Genomic DNA, 14,237 nt, shown 5'->3' with positions numbered 1-14,237 from the left:
TGGGTAATTACAGCACAACGATAGTTTTGTTCAAGCTTCTTTGTTAAATCCCATCTGAATTATTTTTAGAGATAACTTCAGGCTTTAAACTTTTGACTCATTCAGTCTGCTCACCTGCTGAAGTGAATTTTCTAACCAATGAAAGACGGCAGCTTTGCAGGAACTACTGAATAATCAGCGGAAATCTGCCACCATCCGAGGCTGTGGGCTGGATCTTCAGCCCCAGCATATTTCCACAGGAATAACTTCAAAGTTAATGTCCCTGGCACGTCACTTGACAAGATACCTCTTCCTTGACTTCAAAAGTACCAAACACCTACAAATATACCTGCTCAATGGACATAACGGATGATTATCACTTCTGATAGTGAAGATTGCGGTCCTTTGCAGACAATCAATACTTTTTGTCAACTTTGTAGTGAGTATCTTCTTTGTCGCTGGTCTGATAATCATTCTGCTTCTACTGGGGGAGAATTTAGTGTTAGATAGTACTGTTACAAACACTGAGTAGTTTAAACTCTTCTCCTGTTTACATTGCACAGCCTTAAATTGCTATCCTGATGTTTAGAAAATCTGCTTTCTGGCTCTTGAGCTCCAAATCCCACAGAATAATACATTCAATCACAAAAGGTTGTCAGTCACAAGAAAAAAAAATGAGATTTCTTTCTGTTTGCTTTAAATAACTTCTTTGACATTACAAAAAAATTTTACATTAATTAAGGGAAACCTGGTTAGCCAAGAGCAGGTTCTGTGGTGCCCGGTAGCATCGCAATCCCTTGCGATGCTTCTTCCCAATCTGCTTAACAGCAGGATTACCTTTTTTAGGTACTTGGCCTTTCTGGAGGGTAATACAGTTCTTTAGTTATCTTCAGCCCAAGCAACTGAAGACCAAATTGATTCATTCTTAACCAAGCTAAAGTATTTTTCCTTGACTGTATTTCCACATCTTAAAAAGTCAACACAGCTAGGAGAGCGTTCATTTTGGAGTTCTGTCATTGACTCTTGTTATTTATTGCTTCCTGAAAGTCAATATTTCCATCTGGCAAGATCCTTCATAGCTATGAATGATCAGGGGTATTTAGGTTACTTAAAGAAAATCCATTTCACGTCCCTACTTCAACACTGTAAACATTACACTGTTAGTTAAAGCAGCATACCTTCATAATGAAATCTAGGTGAGGTACTACCAGTGGTGATAGAGGTTGGCTGTTCAAAAAGGCCAGCTGTTGTCCTACCTGAGGCAGCATGTTTCCAGCCTTTGTTTTGTTAATTTGTTTTTGTTTGTAAAATGCCTGTTGTTGTCACTGGATAATGAAATCCCACTCATACCAAAAGCAGGACAAAACGCAGAAAGAAGAAGTCTTTTGCAGCATGCCTCATTAATGTATATTTGCCAGTTGATCCATGATCATCTCTAGAAGAGAAACTCACAGTCCTTAAATAGGGGCTTCTATCAAGCCTGCCATTATAAAGGACATATTTTAATGAAATATAGCCAAAGCCATGAAACACACTTCCTCCTCAGTACAGCCTTGCTGCCGTGCTGTCTATGCACCCATGCTTTTGAACAGATCATGTGTGCTAAGAAGCTGAGCTCAGCATGGTCTTTCTGCAGCTGCAGAGAGCGATTGCCACTCCTTGCAGTGCCCCTCTGTTAGCCCTGGTGCTGAAGGAGCTGCCAGCAGAAGGGCTTCCTCATATTCATTTCACATCTGAAGCTTTCCTGGGACCTTAGGAAATCTACTCAGAGAAGAGAGAAGCAGAGCCACAAAACGCAAGTTAACACAAATATACACTTACTGTACTGCCCTGCAGAGTGTGGAGGAGGCATCCCGCCGCTCCGGCAGCCTTCAGCACAGACACACAGCCTGCCTCTGGTCTGCTGACTCTGTCAGGCTTGGTTTTATAGCAGCCCCTACGCTTTCTAAGGGAGGTTCCTGATAAATCCAGGTTTCCTGCAATATGGTCCCTCAGTCTCTCAACCACATGGTTAAAGCATTTTCTGTTTTGTTACTACTGTATTGTCCAGCTTCAGCAGTGAATTATTTGGTGGATAGTCACAGTTCACATGCATCTCCCAACCTCACAGGGTGATATATTCTGTAAATCAAGCTTTATTTCATGAGCTTATGAGGTAAAAATCAAACAAGGGCTCAATCCCCTTTCGACAGACTAAAGCATCAGTTCTCTAATTTATTTCTTCAACAGTTCACACATTAGCTCACAGAGTCACTACCCCACATGCTTACGAGCAAAAGAGCTGCCTGGCCAAGGATGAGGGTGCTCATATTTTCTCCTCCCCTTCTCTCGCCCCGGCTTCTGCTTCTATCACATGCCTTCTGCTCTGCCAGCCTCGAGGTGACAGAGCTATAATGACAGCGCTCCTCCTAGGGCTGGTGCTTTCCTCTTGCCCCTGCCAGCCAGGGAACAGGGTCTGCATTTTCCCTTCACAGCCCACAGAAGCAGCCTGAGGGCAGCACCTGAGCAGGGGCTGAGTGAGCAGCCGCTGCGGGTCTGGGCCTTCATTCTGCTGTTGCCTTACCGTTTCCTGACCTGATTCGGGCTGGCGCTGGATGCAGCTAGCAGTCTGGCACTGAGTCTGCAGCCTCCCTTCACAGCCCACAGAAGCAGCTCGGTATGCCGCGCATTTTATGGACATTCATTGCTGATGCGAGCTAGCGCCGCGTCATGCTTCTTCCTCTTTAACAACTGCCCAAGCAGGACGGAAGCTCACCTGGCAGGGGAGGCAGCGGCCAGAAGAAGCTGCTGCCTTTGCCGCGTTAATGTCTCCAGCTCTCTGGGGTGTTGTGAAATAGGAAGCAGAGCAGCCCTACGCGCTGTTGAGGTGCAGCCCAGGTCGGCTTGTGAGGAACCAGCTGAGCCTCCTTTTGGCCGGAGGCAAGCGGCGAGCGGCAGCGGAGAGCACTAGGTGGTGCCGTCACACCGGCGCAGCCACCGGCGCCGGCGTCCCGGCTCAGGGCCCGGCAGCCCTCCGCGGGGGCGGGAGCTGCGCACCCCGGAGGGCACTTCTGTCCCAGCACGCCTGTCCGAGGGGCGCCCTGGAAGGCCGCAGGGGCGGGAAGGTCTCTCGCAGCCCCGCCTCGCAGGAGCCTTGCCCCGGAGGGCGAAGCCGGTTGCACGGCGGGCCGCAGCACGCTCAGAAGCACCAAGTCCCGGGGCTTGCGGTAGCAGGTACACGGGGGGGGGGGGACCTTTTCGCGCCTTCAATGACAAGAGAACGTGTCATTTTAAATATTAATACATATGGTTTTACACAATGCGTATACACATAAAAAAAGTATCGCATCTGCCGCTCAGGACTGACCAAGACCATTTCCCCTCAAAAGGAGTTGACTCCAAACCGGGTCGATTTCGTGGTGGCATAGTTAGTCAGCCCCTTCAAGTGCAGCCCTGGATGAGGACACGTGCGTGGCTTTGGGCAGCCCTGGACACTGACACCGGTCACCAGCCTCTGGGCTGGTGTTAAACTGCCAGCGCGCGCTTCCCGTCGCCCGGCACAGCGGGTCTTTCCTGAGTGCCCTGCAAGAGAGAGCCTGGCAAATGGGGAGGGCCATACACAGCGGGTCAGGTCCTTCCACCCCAACAGCAGTACTTGGAGGGCGTGAAGGGAAATCCTCACGCAAAGCATGGGATTTGCATGCGCTGATGAGGGGCGGAAGGTGATGCCCCCTCACCAAACCACCAGTCCCTGGCACACAGGCCTCCACACCCAGACGTGTACACAGAATACGGAGTCATAATTGCTCAATAGTAATCTTATTCGATGTGACTGCATTCCTATGCAGAACTTTTTTTTTTTTTTTTTAAAAATAATCTCATTTTGAGGCATACACGAGACATCTTTGGCAGTATGGATAAAGAGGCCCAGGACAAGTCCCGGTTTGCATACATGAACTGAAAAAGAACCTTTGGAGAAACTTCACCCTTGTTTGCTGAGTTTATTAAAGATCAACGTTTTCCTGCCCTACTTACTATTTTTCAATAAAACTGTAGTACAATCTGCATTTAAAATAAAAAATCCCTACCACAGTGTCGTGGTTCAGCCTCAGCCAGCAACTGAACACCACGCAGCCGCTCGCTCACTCCCCCCCACCCCTGTGGGATGGGGAAGAGAATCGGAAGAGCAAAAGAACTTGTGGGTTGAGATAAGCACAGTTTAATTATTACAATAAAATAATAATTATAATAATAATTATTATTATAATAATGACAATAATGTTACTATAATAAAATGGAAAAGGAAGGGAAAGAAAAAAAAAATAGGAAAAAAACCAGAGAAACATGAACGGTACAGCCGCTCACCACCTGCTGACCGACACTGCCCATCCCCGAGCCGTGATGCTGCCTCCCTGCCCCGGCCAGCCCCTCCCAGGTAACATACTGGGTATGACGTTACGTGATACGGAATATCCCTTTGGCCAGTTTGAATCCGCTCTCTTAGCTGTGCCCCCTCCCCTCCCAGCTTCTTGTGCACCCGGCAGAGTATGGGAAGCTGGAAATGTCCTTGACCAGTACAAGCACTGCCCAGCAACAGCCAAAACATCTGTGTGTTATCTCAACATTTTTTTCCGTGCTAAGTTCAAAGCACAGCACTATACCAGCTAGAGTGAAGAAAATTAACTCTATCCCAACTAAAACCATAACACACAGATATGACTTGAAGGGTCTAAGTGTTGCTGTGCACTGCTCTCCTGTCATGTATGAGGTCTGCTTTCATAAGGAACACATTCTCAGTCAGGGTCACAGCGTGTGTGGGTGCAGGGACGTTTCCCCTCCTAGTGCTGTGTCTCTGAGGAGGGTCGTGGGCTTGCCCCACCCAAAACTGGCTACTGGCGTGGGTAGCAGAAATTGAGTCCCTCCAGTTGGCTTAGTAACACCGCAATTTTCCTTTAAACTCGGCTGAGTGGAGCAACATATCATCTTTACCACTGGCCAGAGTGATACTGAGGCCAGAGTGTAGGTGCCCTGGGGAGTACCCATGGGTAAAGCTGTGTCCCGGAGCAAAGGGACACAATGTCACCCGTCTTCCCTGAGCTCCATCTGCAGCAAGCGAAACAAAAGTAAAAATCAGCCAAAGGAATCAGCTGAAATCTGGAATCAGCTTTCGTCTGTAAGCAGAGCTGTGCCACGCAGAGTATACAGCTGATGTGTGGTGAAACAGCAGCTCAGACAAAACGGGGGAGGGGGGGAATGAAAACAACTGAATGGTTGCTCAGCAAGCAGCAACCTAAGCTGTTACCATGCCTCTGAGGACACCACCTTTCTGTTTTGGGGCGAGGTTTCGTGTTTTGTTTTGTTATGTTTTTTTACATTCTGTTAACCGTTTCCTCCTAGGAGAGTGGAAACATACAAGGCACGTAAGTGACACTGGAGTATTTTATATTTATAGAGGATTTTGACATTGCAGAGGTTCCTGTGGTAACTTTGCAGGGCAGATACGTCGCTTGGGCAGCTTGCAATGACTTTCACTATGGGGTCGGAGCATGCCCCCATCTTAGAGCAAGACTGGAAGCAGGGGCTTCTGCCTTTGAAAGTCTTTCACAGATGGAATTGAGAACACATGGCTTCTGCTCTGCCAGCCTTGGGGTAGCAGCGCTGTGATGATAGCGCTCCTCCTAGGGCTGGTGCTTTCCTCTTGCCCCTGCCAGCCAGGCAAGAAAAGGTGCTATCAAATGCAGTATAGTTGCCCCAGAGAATGGGGGCACCACCTTCAGTTATCAGTAGCTCCAGGGTCAGAAATGTCTCTGCATGGGATTTGTATCTGTGTCTTAAAGAGAAGAGCGTACTAGGAATTTGGAGATGGTGGTTGTATTGATGTTTTTTTCCCCTTCAGAAACTGTGAGAGGTGGGTCCTCTTGTTCCTAAAGGAGTTGCTTTCTGCTCCAAAAAAACAGTTGTCCCACAGAAAATTAGAAGTTCTCAAGACCTGTATTTGTGTCTCAGCACAAGCCCTAGGTAGACCCGTAAGAATGTCACCTAGTGTTGCAGTGTCATAGAGAACGTTTTCCTGCTTCTGATACTCCTGCAAGGGAGGGTGAGGTGGTGGCTCACTCTGCGCCTGGCCACACCCTGCTGATGGGCTCCTCCAGCGTGCTTCCAGGAGCTGAGGTTTTGCACGGTGAGAGGAAACAAAGTGCAGCTGCTGCTGCCAAGAGGATTTATTTGCTGTGTCATGTAGCTGCTGGTAGCGGTACTCGCGTGCAGTGCCACACCTCGGTAGTGATTCTTATGTGAGAAATGAGCACATTTGTTTCCTATTGCTGTCCAGGAACATGATTACACATGGCTCTGAGGACCAAGAAATAGGGATACGATACCCCTGTCACCTAGCACTGATGTCTCTGCCACTAGGCATAAGGGAGAGAGGTCGTTTGCAAAAGAGAAACACTCCAGGCCTTAAGCTGTCTCCTGGGTATTGTTGAATTGCTCTGACTGCAGCAGGCGGTTTTGCAGAAGTGCCAGCTTGCAAGCACTATAGAAGAGGGCACGTACTCGGTTTGTCTTTAAAACCTACCAGGCAAGTGGCAAAATCCTTCTTCGATGTCTGATAGGACCGAGAGCATGCATTTCTTGGTATCATCCTGCTGTAAGAAATGCATTCAGATTACACAGGCGAGTTGCTCCGGCTACTCAGAAACCCAAGAGAGGCTCCGGGAATAACCTGAGCAAATCAAACACCTGCTGAAGAGACAGTTGGGTCCAGGAAGGAAAATGCCTCTCCAGCTGACTGGGATGTTTGTGGCAAAGGCTTACGCTGCAGCCAGCCACCCTGGACCCGTGCTCTCTTAGACTGCAGGTTTGATGCAGAAAAGGCACAACCTGGAACAAGTAATCTAAGCATGACTGGGGGGCCACAGTCTGCCCTCCCAAAGGGTTTTTCACCTTGCGCCAGGGCTGGGGGTTTTGGACAAGGCTCAGCTCTCAACCAGGGTGTAGGTTTAGGATTAGAGTTAGGGTTGGGAGAGAAACAGAGCGGGAGCCTCTCAACTGGAGTGGGGCTTAAAGGAGCTGCCGAAGGAAGGGGGAGGGTGCAAAAAAGTCTGTGTAACAACTGCTGGGGAGTGCGGCCACAGGATGCTGCCTGTTCAGCTGGAATGACACCAAACGAGTATTTCAAGCATTGCAGCACTAAACAGAACGCGTTTTTCTCCCCCCCCCCCCCCGCCCCTTTCTCTGTCTTTTCTAATTTCAGCTTCAGTTTTCCCTTTCACCTGAGAGCACGTGCAGGAGATGCCCCTGTTTCTGTCCTTGTCTCCTCGTAGGAAAGGGGAGCAGGAGGCGGGGGAGTCCTTGCTGCCCCCCGCTCTGAGGCGAGTGAGTTGAGATATCTGCCGGCATCTTTGGTCAGTTGTGCAGACCTTTCCATGGAGGCCACGCGTAGCTGTACTGAGCAGTAAAGGCTTTTTAATGACCATGACAAAAAGGTGGAGTCTTCAGAAGAGCAAGTGTTAGCATCCCTGAATTTGTCCTCATGGACAAAAGCTCCTGGCTCTGCCACAGCCTTGCCAGTTTTTCTCTAATGGCACGTGAATGCTTAGCACATCCAACAGAAAGAAGACAATTTAAAAAGCTTTAACAACAACTTACTCTCTCAAGACCATCATATTTTCCCAAGCAGTTCTCAGAGACAACGAAGGTCTCGGTTAAGCAAGTGCAGTAAATAGCCTAGGGAGAGACTATACCTATCATCTTTTCTGACTCAGATTTCACTGAACTGCAAAAAGCTTTGGGAGTGAGGCATTCCATACTTACCACGGAAAGAAACGTTCATGCTCTTCAGGATTTTCTAAAAGCTTTACTAGAGGGGAAGTGTATTTGCCCTCATGATGACCCCACCGCCCAGTTTCGCACTCTTCCTGCAAAGACATAATCTCTGGTTTCCTATTAAATTTAGGTTTTCTTTTCATAATTGTTTAATAGTAGTCTTATTGTTGTATACGACTGCATTCTTACACAAAATTCCACTGTGATTTGGAGCCCAAAGTGATGGGTTATTTTGTGGATCCAGGCAGCCCCTATTGCTCTAGGCCCCACAATATCCTGTCTCACCCACCTGGATGTGCAGTCAAAAGGGTCACGTAGGACGGATGAGTACCAGTGACTGACACACATTTATGTTTTTCTTTAACAGTTCTGGGGCCTTGTTATGCTGTGGGGTCCATTCCCAGATTGCATTTTTCTTTAGTGAGTTATGGAGTGGTCAGACGATTATACTAAATCCTGGAATATGTGCCCTTTGAGATCCTAAAGTCGCTAGCATGGCGCGTAACTCCTTTCTTATTCTGGGGCAGGGGTAACCACTGGATTTCTTGTAGTACCTCATCAGGGGCTGTTTTTGTCCCACCTATTCACCTGATCCCCCAAGATATTAATTTGTGACTGGAGCCTTGTTTCTGTTCTCCTGGTATCTCTACCCCAGTTGACTGGGTGCGTTGTGGCCAGCGTCCATAGCTTGTTTACAGATTCTGCCAAGTAGCCTCCTCTTAAGACATCACCAATGCGCTGCCCCACAGTGACCTCTTGTGGAAATTTTAATATTTCCAGCTCTTTAGCCAATGTAGCATAAACTACAGGTGTGGTGGGACTATGGTTTAAGCCTTGCAATGGGTGAGTAAATGTATACTGGAGTCCCTGCCAGATGAAAGCAAACGTCATCCTGTCTGCCTCTGGTGCTGGGACCATAAGAACCATATCTTTCACACCAATGGTTGCCATCCATCACTAAGAGGACTGACTATATCAGCTATACTGGGAACAGCCACAGTGAGCAAGCAGTTTGGCAGCAATGGTCAAGCCTCCCGTAATCTGCCTTAGGCATCTTCTGAGGCCACACAGGGGACTTGTAGGGGGATGAGATTTGCCAATGATTCCCTGTTCTTTTGCCTGTTTTGTCAATTCAGTAAGAGGCCGGATGGCATCAGGAGGGACTTTGCAATGTGGCGTGCTCGCTAGCCTGCTATGGGCTAAGGCAGCATGTGTTTGTAACAGGCTTCCAGGAGTGCGCCGACAGGAGGCAAACTGTGCAGTAAAGGCATGGTTGTCCTTGTTTACTATTTTCCCCATGGGTCCATCCACAACTGACCCTTCAGTTAACCCATACCTGAAAGGCACCTATGAGGAGGACCTAAGAGAAAGGTCAGGTGGACTGCTGGTCCATCAGACAAAATTAATTTAGCCCTGGTTAGTAGGTGGGTATTGACTTACCCATGGACGCTTATAACTGAAACTAATGGTTTGCTAAGTGAAGGCTATGCCTGGTAAATGCCCTTATCTACCACCTACATTTGGGCTCCTGTGTTGATGGGGAATGTCATAAAGCAGTGGTCATTAACTGTCACCTTAGTGTTTTGAATACTCAGCAGGGCAAGTAGCAGGCACTCATCTCTGACTGCCACAGGATCAAACCTGGACCCTGGTTTCCTGCATATCCATGGTCTAGGGCCAGTGCTGATAGATGTGGCTACCCCAGAGCTCACATCCCTAAAAGCCTCTGCCTTAGTCATTACTTCCTTAAGTCGTACTGTGTCACCACCATCTCTGGGGACAGATCCCAGAGGACTATCTCGAAGAGTCGTTGATGTGGCAAACTCAGCCAATTCCTGTAAAACAGGTGTTGTCAATGCACTTAACTGACTCAGAGATCGCTCTTTATCCAAATGCATTTTTCCATAACCACTTAGGCTCAGTGGTGACTGCAGGTGCTCCTCTGTTTCCCCATTGTACTTTCTCCTTTCTGCATGGAGACAGCCTAGCTCTTTTTCATTACATTTTCTTTATCTGGGGTTCTTCTCTGTTTTTTTATCATCTGTGGTAAATACTGGTGTATCTGTTAACATATGCTGGAGTACCTCTTGGAAAGTGTCACCACTTAACCCTGGCTAAGGCTAAAGATTCCAATGCTCCCTCTGCTCCATTTCCATCATGCTGCAGGTGTTTCCTCTATCACCCCAGGAAGCAGAAGAGCCTCAGCAGCACAGCTGCTGGTGAATCCACTGCGGAAGGCTTTCTGGGGTAAGCTGGCATATTCCCGCCTTCCAGCTTGCAAGCCTGCTCTACACCTGGCTGTGGCTTGTTTCAGTTACTGCTGAAGACTTTCAGGCTTATCAGAAGCTACCAAACAGTTACTTTTATAAGGCTTATCTCTTTCTGGCCTCAGTATCCAGCATACACGGGGGTCTTTCTGCAGCCGAATGGTGCTGCTCCCTGCACACATCAGGCCTTAGAAGGAGCTGTGCCTGAGGGCAGCGCCTGAGCAGGGGCTGAGCGAGCAGCCGCTGCGGGTCTGGGCCTTCGTTCTGCTGTTGCCTTACCGTTTCCTGACCTGATTCGGGCTGGCGCTGGATGCAGCTAGCAGTCTGGCACTGAGTCTGCAGTCTCCCTTCACAGCCCACAGAAGCAGCTCGGTATGCCGCGCATTTTATGGACATTCATTGCTGATGCGAGCTAGCGCCGCGTCATGCTTCTTCCTCTTTAACAACTGCCCAAGCAGGACGGAAGCTCACCTGGCAGGGGAGGCAGCGGCCAGAAGAAGCTGCTGCCTTTGCCGCGTTAATGTCTCCAGCTCTCTGGGGTGTTGTGAAATAGGAAGCAGAGCAGCCCTACGCGCTGCTGAGGTGCAGCCCAGGTCGGCTTGTGAGGAACCAGCTGAGCCTCCTTTTGGCCGGAGGCAAGCGGCGAGCGGCAGCGGAGAGCACTAGGTGGTGCCGTCACACCGGCGCAGCCACCGGCGCCGGCGTCCCGGCTCAGGGCCCGGCAGCCCTCCGCGGGGGCGGGAGCTGCGCACCCCGGAGGGCACTTCTGTCCCAGCACGCCTGTCCGAGGGGCGCCCTGGAAGGCCGCAGGGGCGGGAAGGTCTCTCGCAGCCCCGCCTCGCAGGAGCCTTGCCCCGGAGGGCGAAGCCGGTTGCACGGCGGGCCGCAGCACGCTCAGAAGCACCAAGTCCCGGGGCTTGCGGTAGCAGGTACACGGGGGGGGGGGGACCTTTTCGCGCCTTCAATGACAAGGGAACGTGTCATTTTAAATATTAATACATATGGTTTTACACAATGCGTATACATATAAAAAAAGTATCGCATCTGCCGCTCAGGACTGACCAAGACCATTTCCCCTCAAAAGGAGTTGACTCCAAACCGGGTCGATTTCGTGGTGGCATAGTTAGTCAGCCCCTTCAAGTGCAGCCCTGGATGAGGACACGTGCGTGGCTTTGGGCAGCCCTGGACACTGACACCGGTCACCAGCCTCTGGGCTGGTGTTAAACTGCCAGCGCGCGCTTCCCGTCGCCCGGCACAGCGGGTCTTTCCTGAGTGCCCTGCAAGAGAGAGCCTGGCAAATGGGGAGGGCCATACACAGCGGGTCAGGTCCTTCCACCCCAACAGCAGTACTTGGAGGGCGTGAAGGGAAATCCTCACGCAAAGCATGGGATTTGCATGCGCTGATGAGGGCCGGAAGGTGATGCCCCCTCACCAAACCACCAGTCCCTGGCACACAGGCCTCCACACCCAGACGTGTACACAGAATACGGAGTCATAATTGCTCAATAGTAATCTTATTCGATGTGACTGCATTCCTATGCAGAACTTTTTTTTTTTTTTTAAAAAAATAATCTCATTTTGAGGCATACACGAGACATCTTTGGCAGTATGGATAAAGAGGCCCAGGACAAGTCCCGGTTTGCATACATGAACTGAAAAAGAACCTTTGGAGAAACTTCACCCTTGTTTGCTGAGTTTGTTAAAGATCAACGTTTTCCTGCCCTACTTACTATTTTTCAATAAAACTGTAGTACAATCTGCATTTAAAATAAAAAATCCCTACCACAGTGTCGTGGTTCAGCCTCAGCCAGCAACTGAACACCACGCAGCCGCTCGCTCACTCCCCCCCACCCCTGTGGGATGGGGAAGAGAATCGGAAGAGCAAAAGAACTTGTGGGTTGAGATAAGCACAGTTTAATTATTACAATAAAATAATAATTATAATAATAATTATTATTATAATAATGACAATAATGTTACTATAATAAAATGGAAAAGGAAGGGAAAGAAAAAAAAAATAGGAAAAAAACCAGAGAAACATGAACGGTACAGCCGCTCACCACCTGCTGACCGACACTGCCCGTCCCCGAGCCGTGATGCTGCCTCCCTGCCCCGGCCAGCCCCTCCCAGGTAACATACTGGGTATGACGTTACGTGATACGGAATATCCCTTCGGTCAGTTTGAATCCGCTCTCTTAGCTGTGCCCCCTCCCCTCCCAGCTTCTTGTGCACCCGGCAGAGTATGGGAAGCTGGAAATGTCCTTGACCAGTACAAGCGCTGCCCAGCAACAGCCAAAACATCTGTGTGTTATCTCAACATTTTTTTCCGTGCTAAGTTCAAAGCACAGCACTATACCAGCTAGAGTGAAGAAAATTAACTCTATCCCAACTAAAACCATAACACACAGATATGACTTGAAGGGTCTAAGTGTTGCTGTGCACTGCTCTCCTGTCATGTATGAGGTCTGCTTTCATAAGGAACACATTCTCAGTCAGGGTCACAGCGTGTGTGGGTGCAGGGACGTTTCCCCTCCTAGTGCTGTGTCTCTGAGGAGGGTTGTGGGCTTGCCCCACCCAAAACTGGCTACTGGCGTGGGTAGCAGAAATTGAGTCCCTCCAGTTGGCTTAGTAACACCGCAATTTTCCTTTAAACTCGGCTGAGTGGAGCAACATATCATCTTTACCACTGGCCAGAGTGATACTGAGGCCAGAGTGTAGGTGCCCTGGGGAGTACCCATGGGTAAAGCTGTGTCCCGGAGCAAAGGGACACAATGTCACCCGTCTTCCCTGAGCTCCATCTGCAGCAAGCGAAACAAAAGTAAAAATCAGCCAAAGGAATCAGCTGAAATCTGGAATCAGCTTTCGTCTGTAAGCAGAGCTGTGCCACGCAGAGTATACAGCTGATGTGTGGTGAAACAGCAGCTCAGACAAAACGGGGGAGGGGGGGAATGAAAACAACTGAATGGTTGCTCAGCAAGCAGCAACCTAAGCTGTTACCATGCCTCTGAGGACACCACCTTTCTGTTTTGGGGCGAGGTTTCGTGTTTTGTTTTGTTATGTTTTTTTACATTCTGTTAACCGTTTCCTCCTAGGAGAGTGGAAACATACAAGGCACGTAAGTGACACCAGAGTATTTTATATTTATAGAGGATTTTGACATTGCAGAGGTTCCTGTGGTAACTTTGCAGGGCAGATATGTCGCTTGGGCAGCTTGCAATGACTTTCACTATGGGGTCGGAGCATGCCCCCATCTTAGAGCAAGACTGGAAGCAGGGGCTTCTGCCTTTGAAAGTCTTTCACAGATGGAATTGAGAACACATGGCTTCTGCTCTGCCAGCCTTGGGGTAGCAGCGCTGTGATGATAGCGCTCCTCCTAGGGCTGGTGCTTTCCTCTTGCCCCTGCCAGCCAGGCAAGAAAAGGTGCTATCAAATGCAGTATAGTTGCCCCAGAGAATGGGGGCACCACCTTCAGTTATCAGTAGCTCCAGGGTCAGAAATGTCTCTGCATGGGATTTGTATCTGTGTCTTAAAGAGAAGAGCGTACTAGGAATTTGGAGATGGTGGTTGTATTGATGTTTTTTTCCCCTTCAGAAACTGTGAGAGGTGGGTCCTCTTGTTCCTAAAGGAGTTGCTTTCTGCTCCAAAAAAACAGTTGTCCCACAGAAAATTAGAAGTTCTCAAGACCTGATTTGTGTCTCAGCACAAGCCCTAGGTAGACCCGTAAGAATGTCACCTAGTGTTGCAGTGTCATAGAGAACGTTTTCCTGCTTCTGATACTCCTGCAAGGGAGGGTGAGGCGGTGGCTCACTCTGCGCCTGGCCACACCCTGCTGATGGGCTCCTCCAGCGTGCTTCCAGGAGCTGAGGTTTTGCACGGTGAGAGGAAACAAAGTGCAGCTGCTGCTGCCAAGAGGATTTATTTGCTGTGTCATGTAGCTGCTGGTAGCGGTACTCGCGTGCAGTGCCACACCTCGGTAGTGATTCTTATGTGAGAAATGAGCACATTTGTTTCCTATTGCTGTCCAGGAACATGATTACACATGGCTCTGAGGACCAAGAAATAGGGATACGATACCCCTGTCACCTAGCACTGATGTCTCTGCCACTAGGCATAAGGGAGAGAGGTCGTTTGCAAAAGAGAAACACTCCAGGCCTTAAGCTGTCTCCTGGGTATTGTTGAATTGCT

Source organism: Phalacrocorax carbo, chromosome 3 (assembly GCF_963921805.1).
Source record: "Phalacrocorax carbo chromosome 3, bPhaCar2.1, whole genome shotgun sequence".
Classification (NCBI taxonomy): Eukaryota; Metazoa; Chordata; class Aves; order Suliformes; family Phalacrocoracidae; genus Phalacrocorax; species Phalacrocorax carbo.
The sequence above is the reverse complement of the archived record's forward strand: the minus strand, read 5'-3'. Positions refer to the sequence as shown.